Genomic DNA, 12,288 nt, shown 5'->3' with positions numbered 1-12,288 from the left:
AGGTGAAACCAGAATCACATTAATCGATTAATTTTAGTTTACAAACCAATTTTTTTTTTCACCATGTACAAGTCTACCAGTGGTAAAACATTTTACTTAACTACCAGACTGTTTTTCTTATAGCAACCAAAATAAATAATGTTTAGGCACTCAAAATATAAGCACTTGATAACACACTGTGAATTGCAAAACTCTCCTATGACTGATGCCTCTCACATCATTGAAATAATCACAATTACCAAAAATAAAATGGTGTGCTCATATACAAATACTTATACTTATTTACTGTATTAAATTCTTGGAATGCAGAAGAGTACAAGAAACAAAAAAAAAAGAAATAATATGCACAAATAATTGTGCAGATCATACCAATAACAAATAATAGTGCAAAGTGCATACAGTAAAAGCTAAATATCCAAATTTTAATTTGAAATTAAAATTATTAATGTTGATTGATCACAAAATATTAAATAAAACATAAATCACATATATACAATGTGTAAGTAGGTAAATAGATAAAAATAAAAAAAAATTTATGTAAAGAATTCCAAGTAACATATGTGTGTAAGATCTTCCTTTGTTTATGGTAGTGCTTGAAACCAATATAGCTCAATATAACAGTGCCCAGATATAAAGTTTTATTCTATGGAATGACGACCACTCTCCAAGCAGGATACATCCCCAGGCATGAGAAAAGCGGGTACCGTAAAATTAAAGGGACACTTTAGTCATCCAGATCATTTTAGCTAATTGAAGAGGTCTGGGTGCAGTGTCAATGCCCCACTTAGTCCTGTAATGTAAATAAATTCAGTTTTAGAGAAACTGCAATGATTACTTAGCAGGACTAAGACAGCCTCTAGTGGCTGTCAGATGTTAACGGACTCCAGATCATCTATATAACCCTGGACACCTCACGCTCTGCTTGAAGACATCCAGTACCAGTGAAAACCCCGTAGGAAAGCATTGAGGCAATGCTTTCCTACTGATGACTCCATGTGCTCACGTTGCTTGCCTTACATGCGCATTAGCCCCCCAACGCTTTAGGAAGTGGGGCTCCAACCCAGTAATGAGGAACAATGGTAATAGAATCGGGTAGGTGGTTATATTGTTTTTTAACCTTTTACATGCTGGAGTTTAACTATAGTGTTGTATTCCTAACACTATAGAATCCCTTTAGTCCAATTCATTATGCTAGAGTAGCCTTTAAGAGCAAAAAAAAAAAAAAAATTAAGAAAACTTAAAATTAATTTAAGAACAATAACGCACCCTGGAAAGGTAAATCAAAAATAAAATTATGTACTGATACATAATATTAGTTTTCACATATTTCGTTTTCACATTCAGCCATGTGACTCCCACCTATGCTGCTCCCAGCTATCTATCCTCCCTTATAGAAACATTGAAACATCGAATGTGACGGCAGATAAGAACCATACGGCCCATCTAGTCTGCCCAATTTTCTAAATACTTTCATTAGTCCCTGGCCTTATCTTATAGTTAGGATAGCCTTATGCCTATCCCAAGCATGCTTAAACTCCTTTACTGTGTTTACCTCTACCACTTCAGCTGGAAGGCTATTCCATGCATCCACTACCCTCTCAGTAAAGTAATACTTCCTGATATTATTTTTAAACCTTTGTCCCGCTAATTTAAGACGATGTCCTCTTGTTGTGGTAGTTTTTCTTCTTTTAAATATAGTCTCCTCCTTTACTGTGTTGATTCCCTTTATGTAGTTAAATGTTTCTATCATATACCCCCTGTCTCGTCTTTCCTCCAAGCTATACATGTTAAGATCCTTTAACCTTTCCTGGTAAGTTTTATCCTGCAATCCATGAACCAGTTTAGTAGCCCTTCTCTGAACTCTCTCTAAGGTATCAATATCCTTCTGAAGATATGGTCTCCAGTACTGCGTACAATACTCCAAGTGAGGTCTCACCAGTGTTCTGTACAATGGCATGAGCACTTTCCTCTTTCTACTGCTAATACCTCTCCCTATGCAACCAAGCATTCTGCTAGCATTTCCTGCTGCTCTATTACATTGTCTGCCTACCTTTAAGTCATCAGAAATAATCACCCCTAAATCCCTTTCCTCAGATGTTGAGGTTAGGACTCTATCAAATATTCTGTACTCTGCCCTTGGGTTTTTACGTCCAAAATGCATTATCTTGCACTTATCCACATTAAATGTCAGTTGCCACAACTCTGACCATTTTTCTAGTTTACTTAAATCATTAGCCATTTGGCTTATCCCTCCTGGAACATCAACCCTGTTACATATCTTAGTATCATCAGCAAAAAGACTTACCTTACCATCAAGGCCTTCTCCAATATCACTAATAAAAATATTAAAGAGAATGGGTCCAAGTACAGATCCCTGAGGTACCCCACTGGTGACAAGCCCAAGCTTTGAATATACTCCATTAACTACAACCCTCTGTTGCCTGTCACTCAGCCACTGCCTTACCCATTCAACAATATTGGAATCCAAACTTAAATATTGCAGTTTATTGATAAGCCTTCTATGTGCAACAGTGCCAAAAGTGCACAACATTCGCCAACTTCCAATCTTCTGGGACTACTCCTGTTATCAATGATTGGTTAAATAAATCTGTTAATGGTTTTGCTAGTACACCACTAAGCTCTTTTAATAGCTTTGGGCGTATTCCATCAGGTCCCATTGACTTATTTGTCTTTAATTTTGACAGTTGAAATAGAACATCTTCCTCTGTAAACTCACTGGTAATAAATGACTCATTTATCCTTTTTCTTAACTGAGGTCCCTTTCCTTCATTTTCATCTGTAAAGACCGAACAAAAATATTAATTGAGGCAGTCAGCTAGACCTTTATCCTCTTCTACATACCTTCCTTCTTTTGTTTTTAATCTAACTAATCCTTGTTTTACTTTTCTTTTCTCATTTATGTATCCATAAAAAGTGTTGTCCCCCTTTTTTACTGACTGTGCTATTTTCTCTTCTGTATGTGATTTGGAAGCTCTTTTAACTTGCTTAGCCTCTTTCTGCCTAATCTTATAGATCATTCTGTCTTCCTCACTCTGGTTTTTTTTATAATTACTAAATGCTAACTTTTTGTTTTTTACTATTTTGACCACATCTGCGGAGTACCACAGTGGTTTCTTGAATTTTTTGCTTTTACTGACAAGCCTAATGCAATTTTCTGTTGCCTTCAGTAGTGCAACTTTTAAATAATCCCTTTCTCTTGGACTCCATTTAAATTGCTCCAGTCTGATAATGACTCCTTTACACATATTCTAATTTTAGAAAAGTCTGTTTTTTTAAAGTCTAAAACTTTTGTTTTTGTGTGGTGTGACTCAGTCACTGTTCTTATATTAAACCACACTGCCTGATGATCACTGGATCCTAAACTTTCACCTACAGTAATATCTGATACCAAATCTCCATTTGTTAACACTAAATCTAGTATGGGTTCTTTACGAGTTGGCTCCTCAATGACTTGTTTTAGAGACAATCCCAGTAGGGAGTTTAAAATATGTGTGCTCCTGGCACAAGCAGCTATTTTTGTTTTCCAATTCACATTAGGAAGATTAAAGTCACCCATGATGATAACTTCCCCCTTCATTGTCATTTTAGCTATTTCCACAACTAGTAGATTATCTAACTCTTCAATTTGTCCTGGGGGCCTATAAATCACACCTACACGAGTTACTGTGTGATTACCAAATTCTAACGTAACCCAAACGGACTCTATGTTCACCTTACTAACTTTTATTAGGCTAGATTTTATGCTATCCTTCACATACAGGGCCACCCTTCCCTGCCTTCCCTGTCTTTTCTATGTAAAGAGTACCCTTGTATTGCTATGTCCCAGTCATTTTTCTCATTATACCATGTCTCAGTAACAGCGACTAAATCTACACTATCAGTTACCATTATTGCCACAAGTTCATGGATCTTATTCCCTAAACTGTGAGCATTTGTAGACATGACTCTAAGTTTATCATTTTTAACACACTTGCTACAGGCACCTTATATCCTTATTTTGGGGGACAATTGGATTGATGATTTATCACCCTTTTGCCCCCCCCGCCCCCCCCCGCTAGTTTAAATACATCCTAGCAAAACCTCTGAACTGCTCACTGAGAACATTTGTTCCCTTTTGAGAAAAATGCAAACCATCTTTTTTGTACTGTTTTTTCCATTCCAAACAGAGCTACCATGAGAAATAAAGCCACATCCTTGCTCCCGACACCATTCACCAAGCCACAAGTTAAAGTCCCTAATACGCATCCGCCTGTCGTTCTGAGTGTTATGCACAGGCAGAACTTCAGAGAATGACAGTGTGGAAGCAACCTGCCGTATATCATTGGCAAAAACACTAAAAACTTCCTTAACCTCTGAAACCTCATTGCAAATATGTCCCGTCTAGGCCCTTACGATCTGCTGAAGACTTATGTCTATCTTTTGTCCGTACTCCCACCTCTGATGCTCGCCTTCAAGATTTCTCGAGGGCTGCACTGTTCCTGTGGAACTCGCTTCCCTCCTCCGTTAGTTGCTCACCCAGTCTCCATTCCTTCAAAAAAATCATTAAAAACCCACTTCTTCATAAAAGCGTATCAATTAAACTGTTAATAGCTCCCAACTGATTCCTCTTCTGCAACTGTCACTAGTCTAATACTATATCCTTACCTTTTTGTGTCATTTTACCCCACTTCCTCTAGCATGTAAGCTCATTGAGCAGGGCCCTCAACCCCTCTGTTCCTGTGTGTCCAACTTGTCTGGTTACAACTACATGTCTGTTCGTCCACCCATTGTAAAGCGCTGCGGAATTTGACGGCGCTATATAAATATCATAATAATAATAATAATAATAATAATAATAATAATAATGTGACTAATGAATATGGTCTTCACCACCCCTGGTGCATAACGTAGCCCGAGAAGTGTTTCTTAGCAACCGTGCTTCCTCCAGTCGAGATAAGCTTGCTTCGCACTTATCCTGAATATATATCAAGTTATTTTTTATTGGCTGCTGTTAAAAACCTAATTTCCATACATAATGAGGAAGATTGTACTTGCCCAATAATAGAGAAACAGAAGGAGCAAAAACTGTCCTTAGACGCATATAAGTATATGCAATATCAATAAACAAACAGTTAAAAGAATAACCTTTATTAGATAGACGAACGCAATTGTTTCCGCAGACAATGGGTCTGCCAGGAGGGGGGCGAGTGCCCTTATGTATCTTTGGCAGGCAGTAAAATGTTGCGATGGTCGGGTTTTTGTGTGGTAAAAGAAAATGAAATTCATCTTTGTTGATAGTTTGTACATCCAACGCATCATTGAGAAGTTTGTCCAATTCATTAATGAAGATCTTAAGGGATCTTACGACAAGGGTTAGATACGTGGGGTGATACATCTACTCCACTATCTCTTATTATTACTAGTCTACTCCCGTTTATACACTATACACTATTATTGACTAAGATCTCGTCAGGACTTTATTTCCAGACTCATTTAATCTGTGGATCATTTCTTCTTTTTTATTGTACCCCTCAGATAGGGTATCTCTATGCTGTGTACATTTATATTTTTGATCAAATATGTATAATTTTCCTTGAGTTTGTTTGACTCCCTAATAATTGATTTATCCTCTGATTATCAAATAATTGTCTCTATGACACTAGAAATTGTCCTTATTACAAAGGTTAGATACCTGGGCGAGGCATCCACTCAACTATCTCTAATCTCTACCATTCTACTGTCAAGTAGAAACAATTTATACAGTATCTCTTATGTCCTGACTGTACTGACATAGTAAATAATTACTCTGATACTAGTAATGTGGTTTGGCACACCACTGTGAGCTTTTTCGGCCACCGTACTTTGGTCCCTCCCCCTCACCACTTCGGTAACCAATGAGGGTTTTGAGCGGGTTATTTAAACTTAACCGATTTGGCAAGTCTTTTCCCCTGATGAGCCTGGTATACAGGCGAAACGCGCGTCGGGCTAGACAATTGGGAGACATCTATCCAATCTCAGTCGCAGATACCGATCTCGGGTTAGATACTTACCCGACCTACCTGGGTTATCCCGGTTCCTCAGACGTTACGATATCTATGTCGACTACGATCATATTCTACCTGATTTGCGTTATTATACAAGTCCAATCTGAAATCTATCAAAGTCACCTGATATCACTCTGCTTGGAACGGGATCCCTTATTGCCGACCAGGGCATCCTTTAGATTCTAATGGGAATTTTAAAACTCCCTGGGTCATCCCTCACACTACTATTATAAGGCTTAAAAACACACTGATGACTATAATATTGTCTGTAGTGTAAAAACCTTTGTCCGTCCTCCTCTTACACCACTTTACTATACCTGGTACCCACGAAGGCACCATTCCTTTCTATTGTTATCCTGTCTTACATGGTCTTACATGGTATATCTGGATGGTTAACACTGATCTCTGTGATTAGGTTTACACCATGTAAGGAATTCAGGGTACAGCCTGACTCTCTGAGTACCTAGTAGGGCGATTAGGACAGACTACTATATACACTATATCCTTTGGGGGAACCCAGCTCTAGTTTGATGCCTTTCTTGATATATCACGGCATTTTCATTCTAGCATTTCAGTATCTCTGATTACTTGCTCCTTTGACTCCATGATGTGTTACCATACACAGTAAGAGTTTTTTGTTACATTTGTACTTGCTCCTTTTACTTTATTCTGTGTTACCATATACAGTAAGAGTTTTGTTACATTTTGACATCGGGATCTACTATAGCTTTGGCTGCTTCGGGTTACCCGTTTATTAGTATCGCTCCTATTAATACCAATCATCACGTGTGTGTGTCTTCCTTTTTGGAGGCAGCAATTCATTGTTTATTGCTCCGTGATAGTGTTATTGAGCATTATTATACACCCCTGTAGGTGGACTGTGTTACCACCGAGGTACTCTTTAGACAGCATTGCTGTATTTATCTAGTCATACTGTATTCCCATTTAGTACCACAGTATCTCCGATGCCAATTATTATTTGCTTCTTCTATCTACTTTTTGACTTGTTACTATGCATATAACTTTATTGTGCAACAATCTTTGGCATCCGGACTTACTGTAGCCTTTGCTGTTACCGGTACACCCTTTCAGGAGTATCGCCCTTAATAGATGCCTATTATCACGTGTTGCTCTTCTTTTTGAGATAGCAACCTATTGTGGATTGCTCCCATTAGAGACATATCTAGTGATATCGGCATCTAGTGCGATTATACACTCCTATAGGTGGACTGTGTTACCACTGTGGTACCCTGGAGTCAGAATTTCTTTATTGACTCACCCAGTTAGGGTTTTTGTATATATTTTCACTTAGGTGCGCTGCACCTCACTCCCCCCCCCCCCTTTATATACGGTTACGTTTCCGTTCGTCTATCTAATAAAGGTTATTCTTTTAACTGTTTGTTTATTGATATTGCATATACTTATATGTGTCTAAGGACAGTTTTTGCTAATTCTGTTTCTCTCTTAATTTATTTAGGGTTACCCCCTGTTCTGTCCTTCGGGATCTATCTTGGCCTTTTTTCTTTATATACTTGCCCAATAATAGTTTTACTGGTTTCTATGTGTGCACATAAAACAAACAGATAAAATCTCATTATGAGCAAATCACTTGGTGAAATAACAATCACTAAGCAACAAAAGGCAATATAACATGTGAAAATGCAATATATATTAGTAAAACATAATCAAACACATATATCAGGGGTGTAATGCCCACTTCATTTGTTGGGAATAATACACTTATTACCGGCGAAATGCGCTTCGGGGCTCTGCTCTGCACTATACTCTATAACGATTACCTCAAGATATTTGTTTTTTCATTAGATCTTAGACACTATGTCCTCTGCAAGAGAGATAGGCAGGGCATTTGCATGACTTTCTTTTTCTCATATTAGTGCTTACCTTAGACTAGCAGACAGTTTCTTATACAGATTAGGTGCCCTTGAAGGCACAGCTTAGCAACTCAGAGTATTATCGGTGAACAGCACTAATTGGGAAAAGAGTCATGCATTGAACAATCCGAATTTTGGATCTGAAAGGAGATTTTCAGGCTGAGTTCCTCTCCTACATAGTGTATAACATAGCACAGTTACACTGATAGTTCCCTTCAAGGGAAATTGATACAATAGAATACTAAACTATAGTTAGTGGTTATATTTTACTCTATTGATATTTAGTGTCTCTTATAATTGCCAGCTTCATTTTCACTGGCATTTCTGAATGTACACTATTAATTACTTCCTTTTTATTAAATATTTTTATTTTTAAATTCCAAGAGTCTGTATTTTCCTGAATGCTGAAAATTATTAAGAAAGCTGTTGAAACATTTAATTGTGGATTACTAGTTATTCATTGCTTCTCCAACTATAGAGCAATTTTATAATACTTATTAGCCATTTTTTTAATTCTTATTAATATTATCTCAGTTGTGATTCCAAGCTGTTCTTGTTACCTTGTGACTTAAGTCACACTTTTAAAAGTGCAATCTGTGCACATAATATACACTAATAGGTATCTATTTGAGGACTAATGAATTGTAATTGATGATGCTCACATTGTATTTTTTTTTCTTTTGAAGATGAGTTTTCTCATATCTTCTTTCATGAGCTGCTGGAAAACATACACACACAGATGGTCAACAAAAGGTGAAGAATAGCTGAACTCATTTACTATCAGTTGTATTTTAAAGAGGATACAGCATGAAATGTTAATCAGCTTACCTTTCTAGCCAAATGACTTACAAATTGGGTTTAAGGAAAAACTCTGAATGCATATAACATCATATAAAAATATCATATCTATTATTTTTTTAAAAAAAATGTGGGTTGAAAGGTTGATATCTGTGTTGCAAATAAATAAGAATAGAATAATAAGACTCAAAATTAGCAGAATAATTATATAGTAGGATTAAGATGTTCAGATTATTACTATATTCAATTATAAATATGATCTGTCTATTAAAAAGATTGTTTTACTAAAGTCAAGATACTTGCAAAGTGGTTCACTACAATAGTTTTACAATGATTTACTGATAAACAATGAAGCAGGACTAGAAAATGAACTGACATGCTATTAAAAGTACAACCAAGGGGCGTGACTTGACTGCTCGCTGTAATGGACGCGTGAGCGCTCGGCATAGGGTTCCTGAAAAACAGCGACTAGCCTAGCATTTTTTCCAACCGAACCATCCAAGTTACCTTGTAATAACCACAGAGCATGGTGGTATACCAGGCCATGACAAAAACAAAGTTAAACAAACCTCTTTGCAGATCGCAGGCCACGCCACACCACAATGCCGTGAACAAGGTGGCACAGAAAGGCCTTCTTCTCCGACTTCCAAATCAGATAGAATCGACATTACATCTGTGTAAACCAGAACGGTGGCACCAGCTACAGATCTATCTGTGAAAAGGATGTTAACAGACCTCCAAACCTCACTGCAAAATGACTTTTAAAAAATAGAGAAAGAAATCCATTCTGGCATCCAAGTGCTAGGCGAAAGAACGGCCCACTTGGAAACCAAGACGGATTAAATTATATCAGCCTATAATACCCTGGCTGAGGCATAAGAGAATATGGATGGAAGAATGAATGCCATCTTTGCCAAATTGGCAGACCACGAGGATAGAGACAGAAGAAATAATGTTTGTATAAGGGACATATCAGAAGATGTTAAACCCCAAGACTTGCACGCCTACACAATGGAGCTATTTAAAGCCTTGGTGCCAGCGCTCACTGAACAGGCTCTTTAGGATAGAATCCACAGACTGCCCAGGCCTAAACAACTTCCATCTACTACACTGAGGGACATCATCACAAGAATACACCATTACACTTTCAAAGACCTTATCATGAAAGCGTCTAGAGATAAAACACTGCTCCCCGATAAATTTGCTGGCTCCAAATATATACGGATTGATCAGCAGCTACACTAGCAGCACACAAAGCCTTTGGGCCTATCACTACCGGTCTAAGATCTGCAGGAATATTGTACAAATGGGGATTTCTGGAAAAGCTTGTTGTGCAGAGAAATGGAGTGAAAAGAATATCCTCACCCCTGTAGGGAGACAGACACTAAAAGACTGGAAAGACTGGAACATCGCCATCTCTCCAACAGACAAAGCCGGGTATGTCGCACTCTGCTGCCAGCTCACTGAACAGAATTGCCAACGACTGTAAGACAATAGCGACAGCCAAGTGACAGTTCCGAGCCACAGACAGGCTTCTCCATATGGTCATTTGACCAAAGGTTGGCATTACTCACACTGTATACTTGAGAAGTATGGTTGAACGTTAGTTTAAAATATGTATAGCTTTATTTTTACACATACAGTAGTAGTTTATTAATGCTGATGGTAGGCACAAAATGTTGATTTAACATTTTTGTTTTTTATATATGATAGACAGTCTAGGTTTTTGTCTAATGGATCACCAATACCCAAAGCTCAAGAAGTGCACCCTGTTTTGTGTTCAGCAAGGGATTTACTCTTATCCCCTTTTGGGACTGAGGGGAGGTGAGAGCAGTACTGAACCCCACTCATGTCCCAGAGGGGAATACTGCCTATGAGAAAATATAGAGCATAAAGTAAATATGCAAATTTATGGTGTGGTGGAATCTCGGTAAAAATAAATTTAGTAGGCCGAGATTACCACGTGGCATGTGTACGTGCATATGCTGACGTATCGGTTGGTCGGTTGCACGTTGCAAGATACGATCAGTAGTGTACGGAGCATGTGCGAGAATACAGGATGTATTATTCCCCTCCTCCATTATGCTGGACAAGCCATGCGGTCAAGCAGGAAGTTAATTCTTATTTGTATTGATTGGTTAAGAGAATGTGCGGGTGGAGCTTAATATGGGAGGAGTTATGTGCCTATATAAGGAGCCTGCACTATTGTCCGGGGCTCAGAACTTGTTGTATTTTGGTGACATTAGTCCCTCTGAGTCCCGATCGGTGAACCGAATAAAGAATCTCTTCCTTCCTGAAGAAACCTGTGTCCATCTCTCTGTGCTTGGCTTCCGTCAGTTTCTCCGTGCATTGGCCGGGAAGCTCATCGTTCAACGGTAGCTGAGAAGCAGAGGCGTGAGACGGTCTATCTTTGCCCACGTTCTCTACGGCTGCACCCCTGAACTTCTGCGTGGACCTCCCTTCGTCTCGGCGCCACTGGTCTGTTGTCCAGGAGATCATCGGCCTCTACGTAGTAAGTGCTGGGGTGTCCCCGTCGATGAGTGTGAACTCAGGTTCAGGAACTAGGAGGTAAGACAACCGCTGTTTTAGACGGCGGACCCACTAGGGGTATACCGATTGTGCGGTAGGCCCATAAGGGGTTAATCTGTGTATGGAATCTGCCCCCTCTGTCGGAGGGAAGGAGCGAAGGCGCACCGCTCAATTGAACGCTCTTTAGTAAGACCGTTTAATTTGGTTTGGAGTCAGGCGGGGTTCTGTGTAAATAGCCCTAGCCGGACACCGGTGTCTTGTCTAGACTAGCGTTCTAGGGTGTACAATTTGTTCGCTAGGTCGGAGGGACCGGGAGACTAAGCGGCGTCTGTGTAAATTCGGTCCGCTAGCTCTCAACCTATCTTGGCTAAGTGGGAAGGCGTGTAAATTTGGAACCCACTAGATTTTTGATAGAGTAGATAGACTAAGAGGGTTCTGTCGTAAATTCCGCCCTCTAGTTCGCTATTTGTGGTGCTTGGGCAGTGTGGCTAACCAAAACGGATGTAGATAGTTTTAGGTAGTCCATCAAGGTACTGGCCAATAGATTAGTTGGGATTGTATATGTGTTAAAGATTGTTTAGTAGCGTGTATATCTTGCTAGATAGCGTTGTAGCGGTACTTACCTTATCCGGGGGCCGGCCGCGGTCCTCTCTTCAAGCCGCGCGCGGTCCTGCGGCTGCACGAGCCGCGCGCGGCTCATCCGACTGCTCAAACAGGAAGGCGGGCAGTGACCGCGAGAAGCGGTCACGTGTCCCGCCTGCAGCTAAGAGCGCGCCGCGAATCTCGGGCGCGCTCTTAAAGAGACAGTGGGAGCCTAAATTGCAAAAAGGCTCCCATTGGCTCCTGTCATGCCAATCACCCCATACACTTACCTGTTGGGGGAGTGGAAGTGACAGGAGCCAATCACGTTAGTTTGAAGGCTACTTATACTTACCCTTTTCCCTTAGTTCCTTGCCCTATCGTGGTTTCTACTACAGTTCCCTTTAGTGCTTGTTGTATTCAGTTGTGTTTCTCCGTACTTGACC

This window comes from Pelobates fuscus, chromosome 1 (assembly GCF_036172605.1).
Source record: "Pelobates fuscus isolate aPelFus1 chromosome 1, aPelFus1.pri, whole genome shotgun sequence".
In the NCBI taxonomy this organism is placed as follows: Eukaryota; Metazoa; Chordata; class Amphibia; order Anura; family Pelobatidae; genus Pelobates; species Pelobates fuscus.
Note: the sequence above shows the minus strand (reverse complement) of the source record.